The 18,302-nt window shown below is 45.2% G+C and overlaps 2 protein-coding genes across 8 annotated transcripts in view; both read left to right on the forward strand.

The window, feature by feature from the left end:
• LOC131415035 (uncharacterized) overlaps positions 1-18,302 on the forward strand; it is a 260,753-nt gene that overhangs the window by 225,544 nt on the left and 16,907 nt on the right. The gene's annotated exons all lie outside the window — the stretch shown is intronic.
• The window catches only part of LOC131415036 (ral-GDS-related protein-like), a 151,519-nt gene continuing 139,923 nt past the window's right edge, over positions 6,707-18,302 (forward strand). For 6 of the 7 annotated variants that reach the window (XM_058556495.1, XM_058556494.1, XM_058556496.1 and 3 more), the window contains exon 1: positions 6,707-7,825. The gene's annotated coding sequence lies outside the window, so the exon portion shown is untranslated. The remainder of the gene's footprint in view (positions 7,826-18,302) is intronic. The other variant, XM_058556498.1, reaches the window with a different exon arrangement.

Here is an 18,302-nt window from a genome sequence, read left to right on the forward strand (position 1 = left end):
ATGACTCATTTTCTAGCTGGGTTCACACCGCAAACTCTATTATGGCACCAATCACACTCTACCCCAATCAGACCTTAAGGGTAGAATCTTCCATCTCTTTACTGCCTGCCACAGATCCTGATGCCCATTCATTCATCAAGCCCTTACAGAGTACCTACTATGTGTGAGGCAGAAGGGACAGAGTGATAAAGGACACCCCTGCTTTCAAGGAGGTCTCACCAGGCCGGGTTGGGGACAGACACCCAAGGACCTGGCTCTGACATGGCATGCTGAGGGTGGGAAAGCCGTGGGAGCAGGGGGCAAGGAGAACATTCTGGGATGAGAGTCCCCAGGAGGAGGCATTCGAGCTTGGTAGGATCCCACCAGGCAGGGAAGCGTGGGGGTGGCAGGGGCACTCCAAACAGAAGCCCCAGCATGTGCAAAGGCCAAGATGTGCACAGCTCATGACCAGGGAGCACTGGCTGGATCCCCAAGTGATGAGGGAAGAGGAGCCTGGGGAAGAGGATGAGGCAGTGGTCAGCTGATCTTAGGCAGTTAGTGAATGAGTGAGTGAGTGAATGAATGACACCCGACACCCTTGATCATGAAGCCACTAACCTGGTGCTGGTCCCTAGACCTATTCCCTGGTCCCTAACAAGGACTCAGCTTGGTTTCAGGGATATGTGTAGGGCTAGGATAGATCTCAGAGTGAACCAGATGGTTTAGACTCGGGACAAGCCCCCATCCCAGGAGTGACATGGGAAGAGGCTATGAGAAGAGTGGCAAGACTAGCAAGTAGACAAGGAGACGTGGGTTCTAGTCCTGGCTCTGCCACCTCCCAGCTGTGTGAGCTTGGGCAGATGACTTGAGTTCTCTTAGTCCCCTTCCTCATTCAATCCTATGATTATAGCTATGGGGACTGACTAAGGAAGCATGTCTGACAGTGCCTGGTGCAGGGTAGAGGAGGTGTGTGGAATCTGAAACTTTTGTTCAACCTCAAGTTCCGAGCTGACGTGACCATCAGTTCAGAGCTTGGCAGCGGCACCATAAGGTGGAATTGGCAACTTCAGATCTTTGAACATTCCAGGCAGAGCTGGCTTCAAAGTCATGTGATGGGGTCTTATGCTCAGAAGGCCCCATGCTTGGGGCTTCAAGTTCCGCAGTTGCAACCTTGTAGTTCTTAACCATTTCTCTTTTAATTTGTTTTCATGAGTAACATCTGATGGAACAATGGAGCACACCCCAGGGGCTTGGAGCGTCAGCCCCCATGTGTTCCTGCCTCCTGCTGCCTCACTGGGATGGTCTCTCAGCTGCTTGCTCCACACACGTTGGCACCCCAGAACCCATGACCTCCTCTACCCTCTCTCTGGGAACAAATGGGTCTAGTCAGCAAGGAAAACTCACATCCCTCCGTGAGTCACCCTCAACCCTCTTCAGGAGCCTCGGTGTAGGTGCAGTAAGAGTGGGTGCAGTGCAATCCCGATGGTGTCTCAGGGCAGGGTGAGGGACAATGCCTGGGCACTAGGTGGGTGACTCAGCAGGGACATCTTGCCCACCCCTCATCTAGGTACCAAGTGTATCATGGCACAGAGGTTAGAGGAGGTTGGAGGTTGAAATTGGGGGGGCGCCTGTCTGCCATGGGTGGGTTGGTGGGCTGTGAGAAGGGGAGGTCGACTTCCCCGACTCCACCCAGGGCCTTGCATTTTTCCCTTGCCTCAGGCCCTACAAATCATGCAGCCGACCCTCGTTAGAATCTATGTTTCCATTTTCCCATCCTCAGCTCAGAGTCCACGGTCCTCGTGTGACGTGGCCAAATGGCTCTGAGCATCTGGTGAACATGCTTGGATCTCTGGGGGACAAGAAGGCAGTGTCCTTCTTGAGGGGGGAGAGGCAATCAGATCATTCGGTGCTGGGGTAGACAGCTGGTGAGGGGCGTCTAAGGGACAGAGAGCCAGCGCCTCCCAAGCTTTAATGTAAATGGCAATCAACTGGGATGTTGTGAAAGTGCAGATTCTGATTCTGGAGGTCTGGGCAGGGCCTGAGATTCTGCATTTCCAACATGCTCTTGCTTCATGGACCACATTTTGAGTAGTGAAGTTCTAGAAGGCTTAACTTAGCAACAGCATGGCCTCCAGACCAATGAGCCTGGAGCCGGTGAGCCCCTGTAGGAGCTCTTATGACAGGCAGAGAGAACGACTGCTTGGAACTGAGCCAGGAGCCCACACTATGATGACCTACCAGGACCCTGTGTCCCCGGACTCTTCAGCTGATAATGTGGGGATGCTTACTCAATGTGGTCATCAGCAGAGTAAATAAAAACTCGCCCATAAATAACCTCACTCAATCCTCACACCTTTGTCAGGCAAGTATAAAAAGGCTGTTTTATAGATGAAGGAATGGACGCATAGAGGATGGGGGGGGCGCACTCCAAGTTGCAACTGTCAAGTTGCAACTGTCAAGTGGCAGATCTGAACTCAGATCTGACTAAGGCCCTTCCCTCTCTGCCAGCATCACTAAATTTACTTTTGGAGACTGGCTTAGCTGTGGCTGGAAGCTGGTCCCCGCTGCCGGTCATGTGCCCCCCCGATCCTGCTGAAGCCTGGAGTGTGAGGTGTTGGGCCTGTGCCCTGGGCACCCTGGCCACCCTCTTCTGCACCCCTCGTCAGCAGTCACCTCTGCCTTCAGCCACTCGATATTGATCTCCCCATTCTCGATCTGCTGCCGTAGCTGCTTGGCCACTGTCTTCTCATCTCCACGATCTGCAGCAGGTGCAGGTACTTCTGCATCAGTGCTTCGTGCTCCCTGGCCAGGGTCTGGGAGCTGTGGACAGACAGACGTGGTAAGGCACTGCCTTCTTGTCCCCCAGAGATCCAAGCAGAAGTGGGGCTCCCCCACTGACTGCTATTAGAAGATCCTGACTCCCAGACACGGTGCACAGGGACTTGACCTGGCTGCTGTGCTGTTATTGACTGCTCTGGCTCCTTCTCCAACTCCTGTCTCACACTCTGACCTCTGGTTCCTCTAACTGATCCTGTTCTCTCCCCTCCCCCTCCAATCCACCCCCCTGGGCCTTTGTACAGGCTCGCTTTCTTGTTAGGGGTAATGCATCCGGTAACTTTAACTTAGAGTCAATGCTCAAATGGAACAACAAAGCCTGGATGACAGCACATCTGTTTAGTACATCGTTCACTGAATATTTTGAACTCACTGTTGAGACCTACCGCCCAGAGAAAGAGATTCCTTTCAAAATACGACTGCTCACTGGTAAGTGCTATGGTTGCCATGGAGAGACTGATGCTGGTGTATGTCCCCCTCCACACACACACAGAAGTTAACAAAAGTCTTATGACTCACATAATAGAAGTCTCTGAGGAGAGCAGGGCCAAAATCACAAGCAGCTCTGAAATGGCTTGAGGGAGCAAGGAAAGAAACCAGGCCTGGGTTTTTATCGTGGTTGGAGGTTTTAAAGAAAAAATATTCAATGACACTTGTCAAAAATGGTAAGGCATATTTTATTCAGAACCACTGCAATATGTAGAGACCACTGTGATGGGATTCACAGCTGGGGAGAAATGAGATTGGGCTCGACTTTGAATGCAGCATGGGCAAGTGAGCATTCACGGCCAGGCAGCATGGTAGGGGTCAGGAGATGGAAAATTACTAAGAGAAAAAACAAGTGTTGGGGTTTCTAGCTAACCTGACCTAACAGGATTATTACCGAAGCCAGGCCAGAGTTATCAGACACCACCTGAGGGATGGTGGGGGACGTGGAGGAGCCCAAGCAGATCTCGAGGGTGATCAGATCTACGGGTGTGGGTTCTGCTTAAACTGACTTAGCAAGGTTCTTACTAAAACTGGATTTTACAAGGAAGTGCACAGACAAACCTAGGAAAAGGTTCAGGATCCTGACTAAAGTTTGGTCAAAGCAAGAAATCTTTGCCAGGGTTGAGACCAGGGCGAGAGTTCTGCACACATACAGGGGCTTGTGTGGTTGGATCCGAAGCCAATGCCAGAGAAGGGAGACTCTGGACTTGCTCTTCAGCTTGTCCAGGTGTGGACATGAGGGGAAGAGGGAGAGGAGAGGCGTAAGCTGTCAGCACACATCAAAAAGTGCGGAGTCTGACTGCTCATTACAAGGACAAACATGCAAAGAAAAGCATGCATTCGCAATGGCTTGTTTTTATATAAAGAAACACTAACAGAAGCTCAAGAACGATCAGAACTGTGCACTGGGGGTGGCTGGAGTAAGTGCTGCCATCTTGCTGTCCTGTAGGCCACGGGAACCAGTTCCACATCCCATAGAGTATTGCCCAGAGCTCTACCCTCGTGGTGGTCCCACTCAGGGGTGGTGAGGAGGGGGACGGAGCCTGGCGGTGCAACAGCCTGAGGCCTGAGATGGTGTTCGCTGTGCGGCCACCATCTGCTCCCATTGGCCAGGCAACGAGGAGAAACCACCGTCTCCTTCCACAGGTAACTGGCCGCCACTGCCCAGTCAGCCCCCCATGAGGTCCAGCCTGAGGTGGACAGCACTTTGTACTCGGGGCCTGTCCAGCGGGTGAGTCAGCGCTGGGTGCTGTGTAGCTGTGGTCTGCGCCACCGTCTCTGCTCGGGGCACCTCGGGCCACCATGGCCACCTCACAGCCACCAGTGCCCACCTTATGGCCTCCACCACCCTCTCACCCCCACCCTGCAGCCACCCTGCTCTCCACTGATTTGGGCTAGTGCCAACAATGTCAAGTAACAGGATAGTCAGGAAACGTTCTTCCTTAGGTCACTATCTTCTTGGATTTGCTGTGACTTTTCTGCTCTTTTGATGGCAGGGAGCCTGCCTTGATCTCTGCAATCATGAATGTGGCTGAGCAAATGCAGCTTGTACCTGCTGGATGGATACACCTCCCAGATGCTCTGTTGCTAGAAGGTTCCTGGCAGTGCAGGGAAAGGTGGCTCTGCAGGTGGAGGTGAGTGCTGGAGAGGTGTCTGACAGCATCCTGTGCAGAGCAGGTCAAGGCCCACTCCTCATGGGAAGGCTGACCCTGTGGACTTGGACTCAGACAGCATCCTGGGAGGAGCAGGGTTCAGCCCACTCCTCAAGGGGAGACTTACACTTGGGACTCTGCATCTGACAGCATCCTAGGTGGAGCAGGGCGAGGCCCACTCCTCACGGGGAGGCTGACCCTGCAGACTGGGCATCTGACAGCATCCTGGGGGAGCAGGGCACAGTCCACTCCTCATAGGGAGGCTGACCATGTGGACTTGGATTCTGCATCTGACAGCATCCTGGGTGGAGGAGGGCACGGCCCACTCCTCACCGGGAGGCTTACCTCGGGGACTCGGTGAAGGGGCTCCTCTCTACACATCGTCCTTGGGCTCCTACAGCAGGGTGAGGGGTTTGCTTTCCCCCTGGCCTGGCTCCCTTCATGAGGGCTTCTGGAATTCAGCTAGTTCAATGAGTCCTTTCCTGCGGACTCCACACTGGAGGTCCCAGAACAGTGCGCTGAAGACATTCTACTTTGAAAACCTCCTCGCAGATCATTTTGTTTCATGTTGCAGGTTGTTATTGAATTTTGAAAGACCTGAATGCCACTTGTTGTCTGTAGTCTTATTGAAGGTTTACAGTGGTTTGTTCTAATTTGGAAGTTGTTACAATCTATCCAAAGAACTAGTAACATGAGCTTGTTTCAGAGGTCAGCCACCCTGCTTTCTTGACGGTTTCCTGCAGAGCCTGTGTCCCAAAAGTTTTGTTACTGTTTTTGAGAATGAGGCAAAGCCCTGCAGAGAAGGTGGCTCTTGGCATGTGTCATGGTCTAATGTGGTCTGGGGGCAAATGAGGTAGGGGTCCTTTGGTAAATAGTCACAAAGCATTGAGAAAGGTTAGAAAGTCATGTTGCTTGGAACTCCCTGAGGACCTAGTATCCACCTGGTCTGGTCCACAGTGGCCTCAGGGGGGTTAGATGACCTCAAGTGGAACAGAAAGCCCTCGGGACAGACCCCCCCCAACTCCCCACATGCAGTTTGGTCTAAATAGAGATTTTACCTTAATGAGGAGAAGAGATTATGAAGTGTCTTGGTCAGTACCTTGCAGGGGCTGGTTGATTTGTACAGGAAGCAGCTTTCCTCCTTGTAGTGGGAGGACAGGAGTAATACAGATCCACAGCTCTTGGGGTTGACCTCCCCTTGGCGGTGGTCTCGCATCCTCAGCTGCTTGAGCAGAGCTGGGGCCAGGCGCCCTGCTGGGTGCCTGGGAGGCTCTGCTGGCCAACACCTGGCCTGGCTTTGAAATAGGGGGACCAACCCTCCCCGTTTTAGCACCCAAAGTCTTGTATCCTAGGGACAGCAGGAGGATTGGGCAGCCATGAGCTTCTAAGAACTATTTCTGAGGCTTCTTGAAGCCTTTCCTGTTGTCTTGATGCCATCCTGTGTTATCTGCCAGAACGTCTGTGTCCCTACAGGGCACTTACCACAGCCTGGGAGGAGGTCCTCACCTTCCTTCCTTCTCTGCCCTACAGACGGTCACCTCCTTAAGTTAGACAGTGGGTCTTTCATGTTTCTATTCCAGTAATAAGTTGCAAGCAGGTGTTCCTTAAATCTTTACTAAAGGTTTAAATGGGCAAAGTGGCTACAGGTGTGGGTGTTCCCAAAAACACTTGTTTTGCTTTTATAGCTGATTATTTTAGGGGGAAACATTTAATTCTTTCTTTCTAATTACTTTTTCATTTATCCTTGCAGGTTCCACATAATGGGCTCAAAACATCTGGTCCAGTGGTTAAAAGCTGTTCACAGGGGTGACTGGACCCCACTAAGCATTCTTTCGTCTGTAGTGAATATTTCACCAAAAACAGCTCTAGGAAAGGCTGGAGGATCAGTACTGTGTGCTCAAGCCATGGCCATGCCCTCCATCTTCCACCTGACCGAGAAGTGGGGGCTGAAGGCCACGGCCGCCCCAGGAGAAAGGACACTAGGAAGGCCACCGGGGGCCTGAGGAACATGCGCGTGAAGCAGACGGGAAAGGAGTTTCAGGTTTATTGTGGTCCTTGAGGGAAAAGCTGAGGGCCCAGCCGTGGTCCCGCAAGTGGAAGTAACCCGCTCTGCAGGGTGAACACGCACCCAGTGCCGCCCAGGAAGCTGCCAGTCAGGATTGGGCGCAATCTCTGGAAGGAACTCCAGGAGACAGTGTGGCCTCCACAGCATTAGGCAGCCAAGGAGATGCAAACACGTCTGCTGTAGATGCTGGTGATGAGACCCCCTCTTCCCAGCCAGGGCCTGCTGGGTAAGAGTGGCATTTCCGTGGATGACTTTGTCCCTCAGGATCGGGGCGTGTAGATTTATTGGCTGGCTTCCTTCTTACAGTTTCTTCTCAGAGCACACTCAAGAGAGGCCATCTGTCCCTTGAGAGGCTGTTGACCAAAAGAGGCTGAAGAAGGATGTGGAGCCCAGCTGCAGCGGGACCAGCCTGGGGCCTGATGAGAGCTTGGCCCAGAACCCCCAAGTTCATCATTCACAATGATGCCTCAGAAACCCTCCCAGAACCCCTCCACCCTCCGACGGATGTCACCCTGAAGCCAGCCACAGAAGATGTGCGGGGCGAGCACAGCAACACCGGCCCCACGTCCCTCAGCTGAGTCATCCTGTCAGCACTGGGGGCCCAAGATCTCCTCGACTGCTGCACTCCTACTGCTTCTGCTCCCGGGGGAACAGGAGCACGGGTGCCGCCTGCGGGAGCAGGTGGAGAAGAACGGTGAGCTGAAGAGGGGCAGCCGCCGACAACCAGGTGCACAAGCTGCAGGAGGAGCTGGACGAGCTGAAGGGAGGGGCTCCCTGCCTTAGCAGCCTGCTGCCCCCCGCCGAGGTCAGTCCCGGTGCTCGGGGCTCCCCCACTGCCTGCTCATCATGAGGGGTTTCCTGCTCCGCAGCAGATGGCCCCTGAGCACTTCTGTGTGCAGCATGCCTGCTGCTGTCTTGGGAGAAGGCTCTGCTGGTAGCTGCCCCTTGCAGACAGGGAGCCCCGCTCGCTCTAGGGTGCTCGAGAGGCAGCGGTAGTTGTCAGGGTTTAGCAGGTGGGGAAGGAGGCATTGCAGGTCTGCTGGGAAAGCCAGACCTATGCAATGAATGGTTCCTGGATGGTTGGTTTTCCACTTGAACAGGAGAAAATCAGCTTCTGTTGCATCCCTCACACAAATGTAAATTCCAATGAGTTAGGATCTAAATGTGAAATAAAATCGACATAGCAACTATTAGAATAGTTACAGGAGACTCTTAAAGTCATGGGGGGGTTCTTTCCCTTCATGTTTTAATGAATATCCTTGAACTGAAGTCATTTTGAACATTTTAATAATTTCTTTAAAATTTGAAACATCTTTTTGAGTAGAATACATTCTCTTTTGTAAAAATTAAAACACTCCAGAAATATACAAGCTAACAAGTGGTAAAAACTCCTATTTCTCACCTACCTCCCAACTTTTATTCCTTGTTGGTAGTAAAATTTGGTGTGTAATCTCCTAGACTATTTCCTGTGCTTTACATACATATTTCTCTACCTGTACAAATAGGTTGGAATATTGTTGGTGTGTTTATTGGCTACATTTCTGATTTTCCTGCTCTTTTACAGTTTACTCCTTGTAAACATTGGTTTCTCGATATTCCTTATGTATTGAGGGTACCATCTTTTGCCTGTTATACACCCATGGAGAACATTTCCCTACCACATTGTTCATTTAATCTGGATCAGTGCTTGTCTTCCCAGATGTCAGTAACACTTCAGGAGGGAAACGGCTCTATATGACAGGCTGTTCAGGACCTCCCGGACCCCCAGGGCAACAACCATTAAGAAAACACAAAGCAAGAAACAAAACCCATCCTGCGTGTTTCCAGATGCATCCCGGGGGAAGGACAGCTCCAGTTGAGGACCGCTGATGTCCTGGTCAGAGTTATCCCCTATGTTCTCCTATCACGTTAAAGCTGTTTCTGTAGTTTCTTGTACCTGATGGTACAGTTTGGTGCCTTTGTCTGTTCCTCTTGGTCAGATTGCGCAAGGTTTCTCACTGGTACAGGTCTTTCCAGACAGTCAGCCCTTGACTCCATTGCTCAGGTCTACATTGTTGTTCCTGTCTTGTGAATCCTCACTTCATTCTGCTGATGTTGGTTTTATTGTGGTGTTGTTCTGGCTCCTGGAGGGAAGTGCTCAGCTTCTTCGTGTACAGTTGATATTCCCTGATACCTGCAGTGGAGGCTGTGTCCCTTCTTCTGTTCCTTTGTCCCCATGCCATAGATTTATCTCATGCTCCTCTCATTGCTATTCATTTCTAAAGAGGTTGTCCTGTCTGTCTGGATTCCCTCTTTAACCTGAGAGATTTAGAAGGGTTTGGATAGATTTTCAAGTGGATAGGTTGGGGGAGGGGAGCCAATATTTTGTGATTATTTTTTACTTTTATTGTTTTAAGGTCCGGTAATATGGTCACATAGATTTCTGCTTTTTGGACTCTTTAGAGATTTCACTGTGGCTTAGCACACAGTCCATTGTGGTGACTGTTTCATTGTGGTTTGAGAAGAATGTTTCCTCTCCACTAGTTGCTTATGTTGTTGTCCCTTGGGCTGAGTCTAGATCTAGCTTTTTTGTGTTCATCATCAGATCTGTTTCCTAACTTACTGTATCACTTGACTTGTGGATTTCTAAGAGAGGTAAGGTAGGTTTCCCTGTGATTCTTGAGGTGCCTGTGTCTTATTGTTTGTCCAGTTTTGCTTTATGTTTCAAGACCATATTGTTAGGTGTATAAGTGTTCCTGACAGTTATCAACACAGAGAACCCCTTTTTGTCCCATTTAAAGTCTTATTTCTTTATCTCCTTATTTTCAACCATATTATATACCTTTATTTTATAACTATATTTTAACTCAACTCGAGAGCCTTCATCTTTTTATGGAGCAATTTGATCCATTTACAATTGTGATTATCAATAAATTGGAAGTTGAGTCTACCATTTAATTTAATTTTTAATTTGTTAGGCTTTCTCATGATTTTTCTATTCTTCTAGTGGGTGTCTTTCAGCTTTTAGGAACAACGATTTCTGCCTCTCTTTCTGTAAATGCTTAGAATCGATCAGTTCCTGTGTTCTACACTCCCAACTCATCACCTTCCACTCCCTAGCTCGAGACTGTCTGATCTTACTTAGTTCTATGTTCTTATTTTCCCCATCAAGCAACGATGGTTATATGCAAGTAGACGTTTTATTGGTTACTTTGTTCACTACTATTTATTGTTGCCAAATTTTTCCTCCTTTTTGGAAATATTTGATGCTACTTTGGAACTCATATGACAGTAAAATTTTGAAAGGAATCGAGTCTGAAATACTTCTTAGGTGCTGACACTGGGGAGCCAGCACCTATCCTCTTAAAGTTGCATCAGTGTGTCTGCAGAGTCAGGATGAGGTCAGAGATGTTTAAAACCATGGAATTGAATGAGGTCTCCTGGAGACACTGCAGCTGTAGAAGGGATGAGGGCCCAGCCTAGGAGCAGGCAGTGTTTACAGAGGTGCAGCTGAAGAGGGTCCAGGAAAGGAGACTGAAAGGTTGGAGCATGGAGTCGCAGGAGCCACGAGGGGAAAGGGTATTGCAGAAAGGAGGGGTGCTCTGCTGGGTGGGATACAGCTCTGATCAGAATGGAGAAAAGATGGCTGGACTTGGCCACATGGGATCACTGGTGACCTCAGTCTCCTTGAGAGGGTGGGAATGAAGCTGGGTCTAGAGTGGGTGAAGGGGGGCCATGGGAGGGCAGTAGGGATGAGACACTTTACTTAAGAGGTTTAGCCATGAAGGGGAGTCAGGAAAGTGGACAATAGCCAAAAAGGAGCATGCGTCCAAGGGAGAGTTTTGTTTGTAAGGTGGAGATGAGCTAACAGTTGCTGCAGGTAGGACCGGATGGAGAGGAGGAGCCTGAGGGTCAGGGAGGAGCATGCTGGGCCCTGAGGAGATGCAGGGCTGGGCTTCACCGCCAGGGGAGGTGCAGAGAACAAGAGGACAGATGTGCTGGTGGAAAGGGCGCCCTGTGCCTCTCTTCCTGTGTTCCTGGAGTGTGATGTGGGCAGTGGCTGGGAGTGGAGGGGCGATGCAGGAGGTGTTAGGTGAGCGGCAGGGGGAGGAGGGGGAGAGGGAGAGGGCGCTCTGGCTTGGTTTCCATGGCCCACCAGGAGCTCCCCACTGGGGTCCGCTGTCACCAGCTGCTGTCTCTCTTTGATGTCTTCCTCAAAATGTCAGCTCTCTTGATGGTTCTCAGGGCTATTATGAATTTGTTCAACAATCAAGGAATCTTTGGGTCATTTTTTAGGGATTTTATGTCAAGGGGGCTCTACATGTGTTTATTCAGTCTATCATCTTTACCCAATACCTTTGTTTTTGGACCGATTCTGTACAACAGAACAGCCGGGCCAGTGGCCTGCAAGTTCCAGGGTTTGAGAGGTTTGCCCTCCAGAAAGCCGGTGATGATTGGGCTTCTCACAGGACGTGGTACACTGTCCCTGAGCCCGCTCTAACTGTGAGTGTCACAACGTTGTAAATCTTCTGGCAGTTCTGTCAGGGCCCATCGTTGGCATTTCTGTGACCAGCGAGGGCGAACATTTTTCCGTGTTCATTATCTGTCATTTCCCTGACTGTGCTGTCCCCTGCCTTGCTCACTGAGCTCTGAACCTTCCTGGTGGAACCAGGACGTTCACTCTCTATCCAGTGTGATTGCACATTCCCTCAGTGTACCCCTTGAGTACTTGCTTCAAAAATATGTTTTCTTCACATTCTTTGATTCTTTGTACATATAATCTAGATTTAACCTGGAGCTTTAAAAATGTTTTATTGTGGAAAACCTTTAACATACACAAATTAAACCGAAAAGTGTGATAGCCCCCCATGTCCCTATTATCCAGCTTCAACACATTAATATTCTGATATTCTTGTTTCCTCCATATTTCTACCCACTCCCTACCTTCCATTGATTAATTTTTAATTAATAGATTGTTTTTAGGAAAGTTTTAGATGGACAGAGAAATTCAGCAGACAGTGCAAACCGTTTCTCCCTCCTCCCCTACAGTTTCCCCTACTGTTAACATCTTGCATGACCACCTGTGTTAGTGCAGTTCATTCCTTACAAGTGAGGAGCTGATGCTGCTACAGTGTTCGTAACCAAGTCAGTGGTTTACATTAGGGTTCACTGTCTCACTGTCACGTACTTGGATTTTGACAAATGCATAATCTCATGTATCCACCATGACAGAGCCTACAGAAGAATTGGATTGCCCTAAATTCCCTGTGCTCTGCCTCTTCATCCCTTGCCTTCCAACTCCTGGCAACACTGAACTTTATACTGTTTCTATGGTTTTGCCTTGTCTAGAATGTCGTGTGATTGGAATATATGAAAACTATGGAACAGAGTATATAACCTTCTCCAGTTGGGTTCTTTCACTTAACAATATGCATTTAAAAGTCCACTATGTCTTTTTGTGCCTTGATAGCTAATTTCTTTTTTTTTTCTTTTTGTATATTGAGTTAAAATATACATAACAAAAAGCGTGACATCTTAACCATTTTTAAGTGTATACTTCAGTGGCGTTAAATACATTTACGCTGTTGCACAGTCATCGCCACCATTCATCCCCATTACTCTTATAAATCTGAAACTCTATACCTATTAAAGGGTAAGTCTCCCTTCTCCCCTCCCCCAGCCCTTGGCAGCCACCATTCCACTTTCCATCTCTGTGATTTTGACTAATCTCAGTTCCTTGTGTTAGTGGAATCATACAGTATTTTTCTTTTTGTGACTGGCTTATTTCTGTTAGCATAATGTCCCCAAGGTTAATACACATGTAGCATATTGCAGAATTTGCTTCCTTTGTAATGCTGAATAATATTCTGTTGTATGGATATACTACATTTTGTGTACCCATTCATGTGTCAGTGGACACTGGGGTTGTTTCCACGTTTTAGCTATTGTGAATAATACTGCTATAAACATGGGTGTACAAATATCTCTTCAAGGCTCTGCTTTCAGATCTTTTGGGTGTATATCCAGAAGTGGAATTGCTGGATCATGTGATAATTCTATGTTCAATTTTTTGAGGAACATTCATACTGTTTTCCATAGCGGCTGCACCATTTTACATTCCTCTCAACAGTGTACACGGATTCCCATTTCACCGCATCCTGTCCAACACATGTTGTTTTCTGTCTTTCCTGTAGCACTCATCTTAGTGGGTGTGAGGTGGTGTCTCATTGTGGTTTTGATTTGCATTTCCCTAATGATTAGTGGTGTTGAGCGTCTTTTCATGTGCTTATATGCCATTCATAAGTCTTTGGAGAACTGTCTCTTCAAGTCCTTTGCCCATATTTGAATTGGCTTGTTTTTTAGTTGTTCAGTTTTAAGACATCTCTGTATATTCCGGATACCAATCTCTTGTCAGAAATATGATTTACAAATATTTTCTCCCACTCTGTGGGTTGCCTCTTTATGCACAGTGCCTCTTGATGTACCAACTTATAAAATTTTCGTGGAGTCCAATTTGTCTGTTGTTTTTCTTTCGTTACCTGTGCCTTTGGTGTCATATCCAAGAAATCATTTGCAAGTCCGGTGTCATAAAGATTTTGTCCTGTTTTCTTCTAAGAGTTTTCTTATTTTAGGTCTTACATTTATATCCTTGAGTTAATTTTTGTATATGCTGTTGGATGAGGGTCCAAGTTCATTCTTTTGCATGCAGATATCCAGTTTTCCCAGTACCATTTGTTGACAAGAAACCTTTCTCCATTGCACTATCTTGGCACCCTTGTCAAAAATCACTTGACCATATATGTGAGGGTTTGTTTCTGGGCTAGCTATTCTATGCCATTGGTCTCTATGTCTGCCTTTATGCCAATACCATACTGTTGATTACTGTGGCTTTGTAGTAAGTTTTGAAATCAGGAAGTGTGAGTCCTCCAGTTTTGTTCTTCTTTTTCAGGATTGTTTTGGCTATTCTGAGTCCCTTGAGATTCCATGTGAATTTTAGGACGGGTTTTTCTATTTCTGCAAAAAACATCATTAGGATTTGGATAGGGATTACATTGAATCGGTAGACTGCTTTGGGTAATATTGACACTTTAACAATACTAAACCTTCCAATCCATGAATATGGGATATCTGTCCATTTATGTATGTCTTCTTTAATTTCTTTCCGAAATGTTTCGTAGTTTTTATGGTGCAAGCCTTTCACCTCCTTGGTTAAGTTAATTCCTAAGCATGTTATTCTTTCTGATATAAATGAATTGTTTTTGTAATTTCCTTTTCAGAGAGCTCCTGGTTCATGTATAGAAATGCAACTGATTTTTGTGTATTGACTTTGTATCCTGCTACTTTCCTGAATTCTCTGTTAGATCAAATGGCTTTTTGTGGAGTCTTTCCAATTTTCTACATATGAGATGATATCATCCTCAAACAGAGATCGTTTTACTTCTTTCTTTCCAATTTGGATGACTTTTATTTATTTATTTTTATTGCCTCATGGTTCTGGCTTGAACTTCAGTACTGTGTTGAATAGAAGTGGTGAAAGTGGGCATCCTTGCCTTGTTCCTGATCTTAGCGCTTTCAGGAAAAGCTTTCAGTCTTCCATCACTGAGTTTTGTGTTTGCTGTGTGCTTTTCCTCCTATTCCTTGTTTCTCGAGTGTTTTATCATGAAAGGGTGTTGAATTTTGTCAACAGGTTTTTGTCCATCAATCGTGATGGTCCTGTTTTTTCCCCTTCATTTTCTTGATGTTGCATATTACATTGATCGATTTTTGTGTGTTAATCTACCCTTGTATATCAGGAATAAATTTCACTTAGTGGTAGTGTATAATTCTTTTAATACGCTGTTGAATTCAATTTGTTAGTATTTTGTTGAGGATTTTTGTATCTATGTTCATCAGGGGTAATGGTCTGTAATTTTATTTTCTTTTAGTGTCCTTGTCTAGTGTTGGTATCAGGGTAATTCTGGCGTCGTAAAATGAGTTTGGAAGTATTCTCTCTTTTTCAATATTTGACAGAGTGTAAGAAGGCTTCTTTTTAAAACTTCTTTATATGTATGGTAGAATTCACCATTGCAGTCATATGGTCCTGGGTTTTAATTTGTTGAGAGATTTTTTTTTTATATTTCTTGAAATATTAGTGACATATAACACATGTAAGTTTTAGGTGTTCAAGATGATGATTTGTGAAAGAATTACCACAATACAGTGAGTTAGCACCTCCATTCCCTCACATAATTAACTTGTTTTTTCTAGCGATCACTTTTAACATCTACTCTCTTAACAACTTTCAAGTCTATAATATATTATTGTTAAATATGGTCACCATGTTGTACATTAGATCCCCAAAGCTTATTCATTTTACAGCTAGAAATTTGTGCACTTTGACTTACCTCTCCCCGTTTCCCCCACGCCCAAGGTCCTGGCAAACACCATTCTAGCCTCTATTCCTTTGAGTTGGGCTTTTTTAGATTTCACATATGGGTGAGAATATATAATATTTGTCTTTGTCTGTCTGACTTATATCACTTAGCGTAATGACACAAGTTCCATCTGTGTTGTTACAAAATGCAGGATTTCATTCTCTTGCATGGCTAAATAATATTCCATTATATATTTCATGTATATATACATATGTCTGACATTTTCTTTATCTATTTATCCATTGATGGACACATGGATTGTGTCCACGTCCTCAGTTTGTGATTAATGCTGAAATGAACATAGGGGTGCAGATATCTCTTCAGAATAGTGACTTCATTTCCTTTGCATATACAAGCAGAAGGGGAATTGCTCATTTATATAGTATTTCTATTTTTATTTTTTTGAGAAAATTCCAAATTTTTTACATAGTGACTGTAGGAATTTACATTCATACCAACAGTGCACAGTGTTCTCTTTTCTACACAGCCTCGTCAACACTTGTTGTCTGTTGTCTCTTTGAAAATAACCATTCTAGCAGATGTGAGGTGATATCTCATTGTAGTTTTGATTTTATTTCCCTGATGATGAGTGATTACGAGCATCTTCTCATGTACCTGTTAACCATTTTTATGTCTTCTTTGGAAAAGTATCTATTCAGGTCCTTTGACCATTTTCATATTGTTTTGTTGGTTTCTTTGCTGTTGAGTTGTAAGAGTTTCTTATATACTGTGGATATTAACCCCTTAATTTGCCAATTATTTTATTTGCTGTGCAGAAGATTTTTAGATTGATGTCATCCCACTTGTTCAGTTTTACATTTGTTGTTTGCACTTTTGATGTTATATCCAAGAAAATCATTGTCAAGATGAGTTTCTTGGGGCTGTTTTCTCTATATTTTCTTCTAGTTGTTTTATATTTAGTGTCTTGCATTTAAGTCTTTAATTCAATTTGGGATTACTTTTATTTATTTATTTATTTATTTATTTATTTTTCCCCCAAAGCCCCAGTAGATAGTTGTGTCATAGCTGCACAGAGAAATCCTTCTAGTTTCTGTATGTGGGACACAGCCTCAGCATGGCCAGAGAAGCGGTGCGTCAGTGCGGGCCAAGGATCCGAACCCGGGACGCCAGCAGTGGAGCTCATGCACTTAACCGCTAAGCCACGGGGCCGGCCCTGGGATTACTTTTAGAGTGTTGTAAAATAGGGGTCCAATTTCAGTTTTCTGCATGTGGTTATCCAGTTTTCCCAACACCATTTATTGTAGAAACTATCTGTTCCCCATGCAGTCTTCTTAGCTGACTCATCAACTTTTAGCAAAGTGTATGTGTGTGGTTTTATTTCTGGGCCTTTGATTCTGTTCTAATGGTCTATGTGTCTCTTTTTACACCCGTATCATTACCGTTTTTATTACTATAGATTTGTAATAAAATTTGAAATCAGGAATGTGATGCCTTCAGCTTTTTCTTTCTCAGGGTTGTTTTGGTTATTGAAGGTCTTTTGTGGATCCATATGAATATTAGGATTGTTTGTCCCATTTCTGTGAAAAATGTCATGGGAATTTTACTAGGAATTGCATTGAATCTTGAGATGGCATTGGGTAGCATGGACATTTTAACAATATTAATTCTTCTGATCCATGAACATAAGATATCTTTTCATTTCTCTGTGTCTTTGATTTCTTTCATCAATGTCTTATAGTTGTCAGTGTCTAGATCTTTCACCTTCTTGGTTAAATTTATTTATGAGTATTTTACTGTTTTTGATGCTATTGTAAATAGGATTTTTTTCTTTATATCTTTTTTAGATAGTTCATTGTGAGTGTACAGAAAGGCAACAGATTTCTACATGTTGATTTTGTCTCCTGCAGCTTGAGTGAATTGGTTTATTAGTCCTAAAAGTTTGGGGGGGAGTCCTTACGTATTTCTCTATATAAAATCATATCATCTGCAAACAGAGACCACTTTGATTCTTCATTTCCAATTTAGATGTATTTTATTTCTTTTTGTTGCCAAATGTCTCTGGGTGAGACTTGCAGCAGTATGTTGAAGAGTGGTGTTGAGACTGGGCACCCTTGTCTTGTTCTTTGTCTTAGCAAGAAAGCTTTCAACCTTTCACTGTTCAATATGATGTTAGCTGTGGGTTTTGTCATGTAAACCTTTTATTATGTTCAGGTATGTTCTTTCTGTAACCCTTTATTAAGAATTTTTATCATGAATGGCTGTTGAATTTTGTCAAACTGCTTTTTCTGCATCGATTGAGATTATTTTGTGATTTTTATCTTTCATTCTATTAATGTGGTGTATCACATTCATTGATTTGCATCATGTTGAACTTGATCATGTGGTTTGATCCTTTTTTTGAGTTCAGATAGTTTTGTTATAATGTGTCTTGGAGAAGAAAATTTTAGTTTGAAATTTTAGGTTGACAGATTGGCTTCAAGACCTTGGATGTGTAAATCTCTCTCCAGATTTGGGAAGGTGTCAGCTGCTATTTTGTTTAAGTAAACACTCTTTTCCTTTATCCCTGTCTTCTCCTCTGGTACTTTAATAATGCTTATCTATTTCTTTTCATGGTATCCCATAATTCACACTGCCTTTCCCCATTCCTATCCATTCCCATTTTTCTTTTTGCTTTTTTGACTGGATGATTACAAATGACACATCTCCTTGTTCACTAATTATTTCTTGTTATAGTTGAATCTGATCTAGAAGCTCTCTATTGAATTCTTCAGTTCAGACATTGTTCTTCAACTCTAGGATTTCTGTTTGTTTTTCCTTAATGATTTCTGTTTCTATAGTGAATTTCTCACTTGTTCATGCACTGTTTCCTTATTTCATTTAGTAGTCTATCTATGTTTCCTTAGAGTTTTATGAATTTCTCAAAGAGGG

This window comes from Diceros bicornis, chromosome 15, assembly GCF_020826845.1.
Source record: "Diceros bicornis minor isolate mBicDic1 chromosome 15, mDicBic1.mat.cur, whole genome shotgun sequence".
In the NCBI taxonomy this organism is placed as follows: domain Eukaryota; kingdom Metazoa; phylum Chordata; class Mammalia; order Perissodactyla; family Rhinocerotidae; genus Diceros; species Diceros bicornis.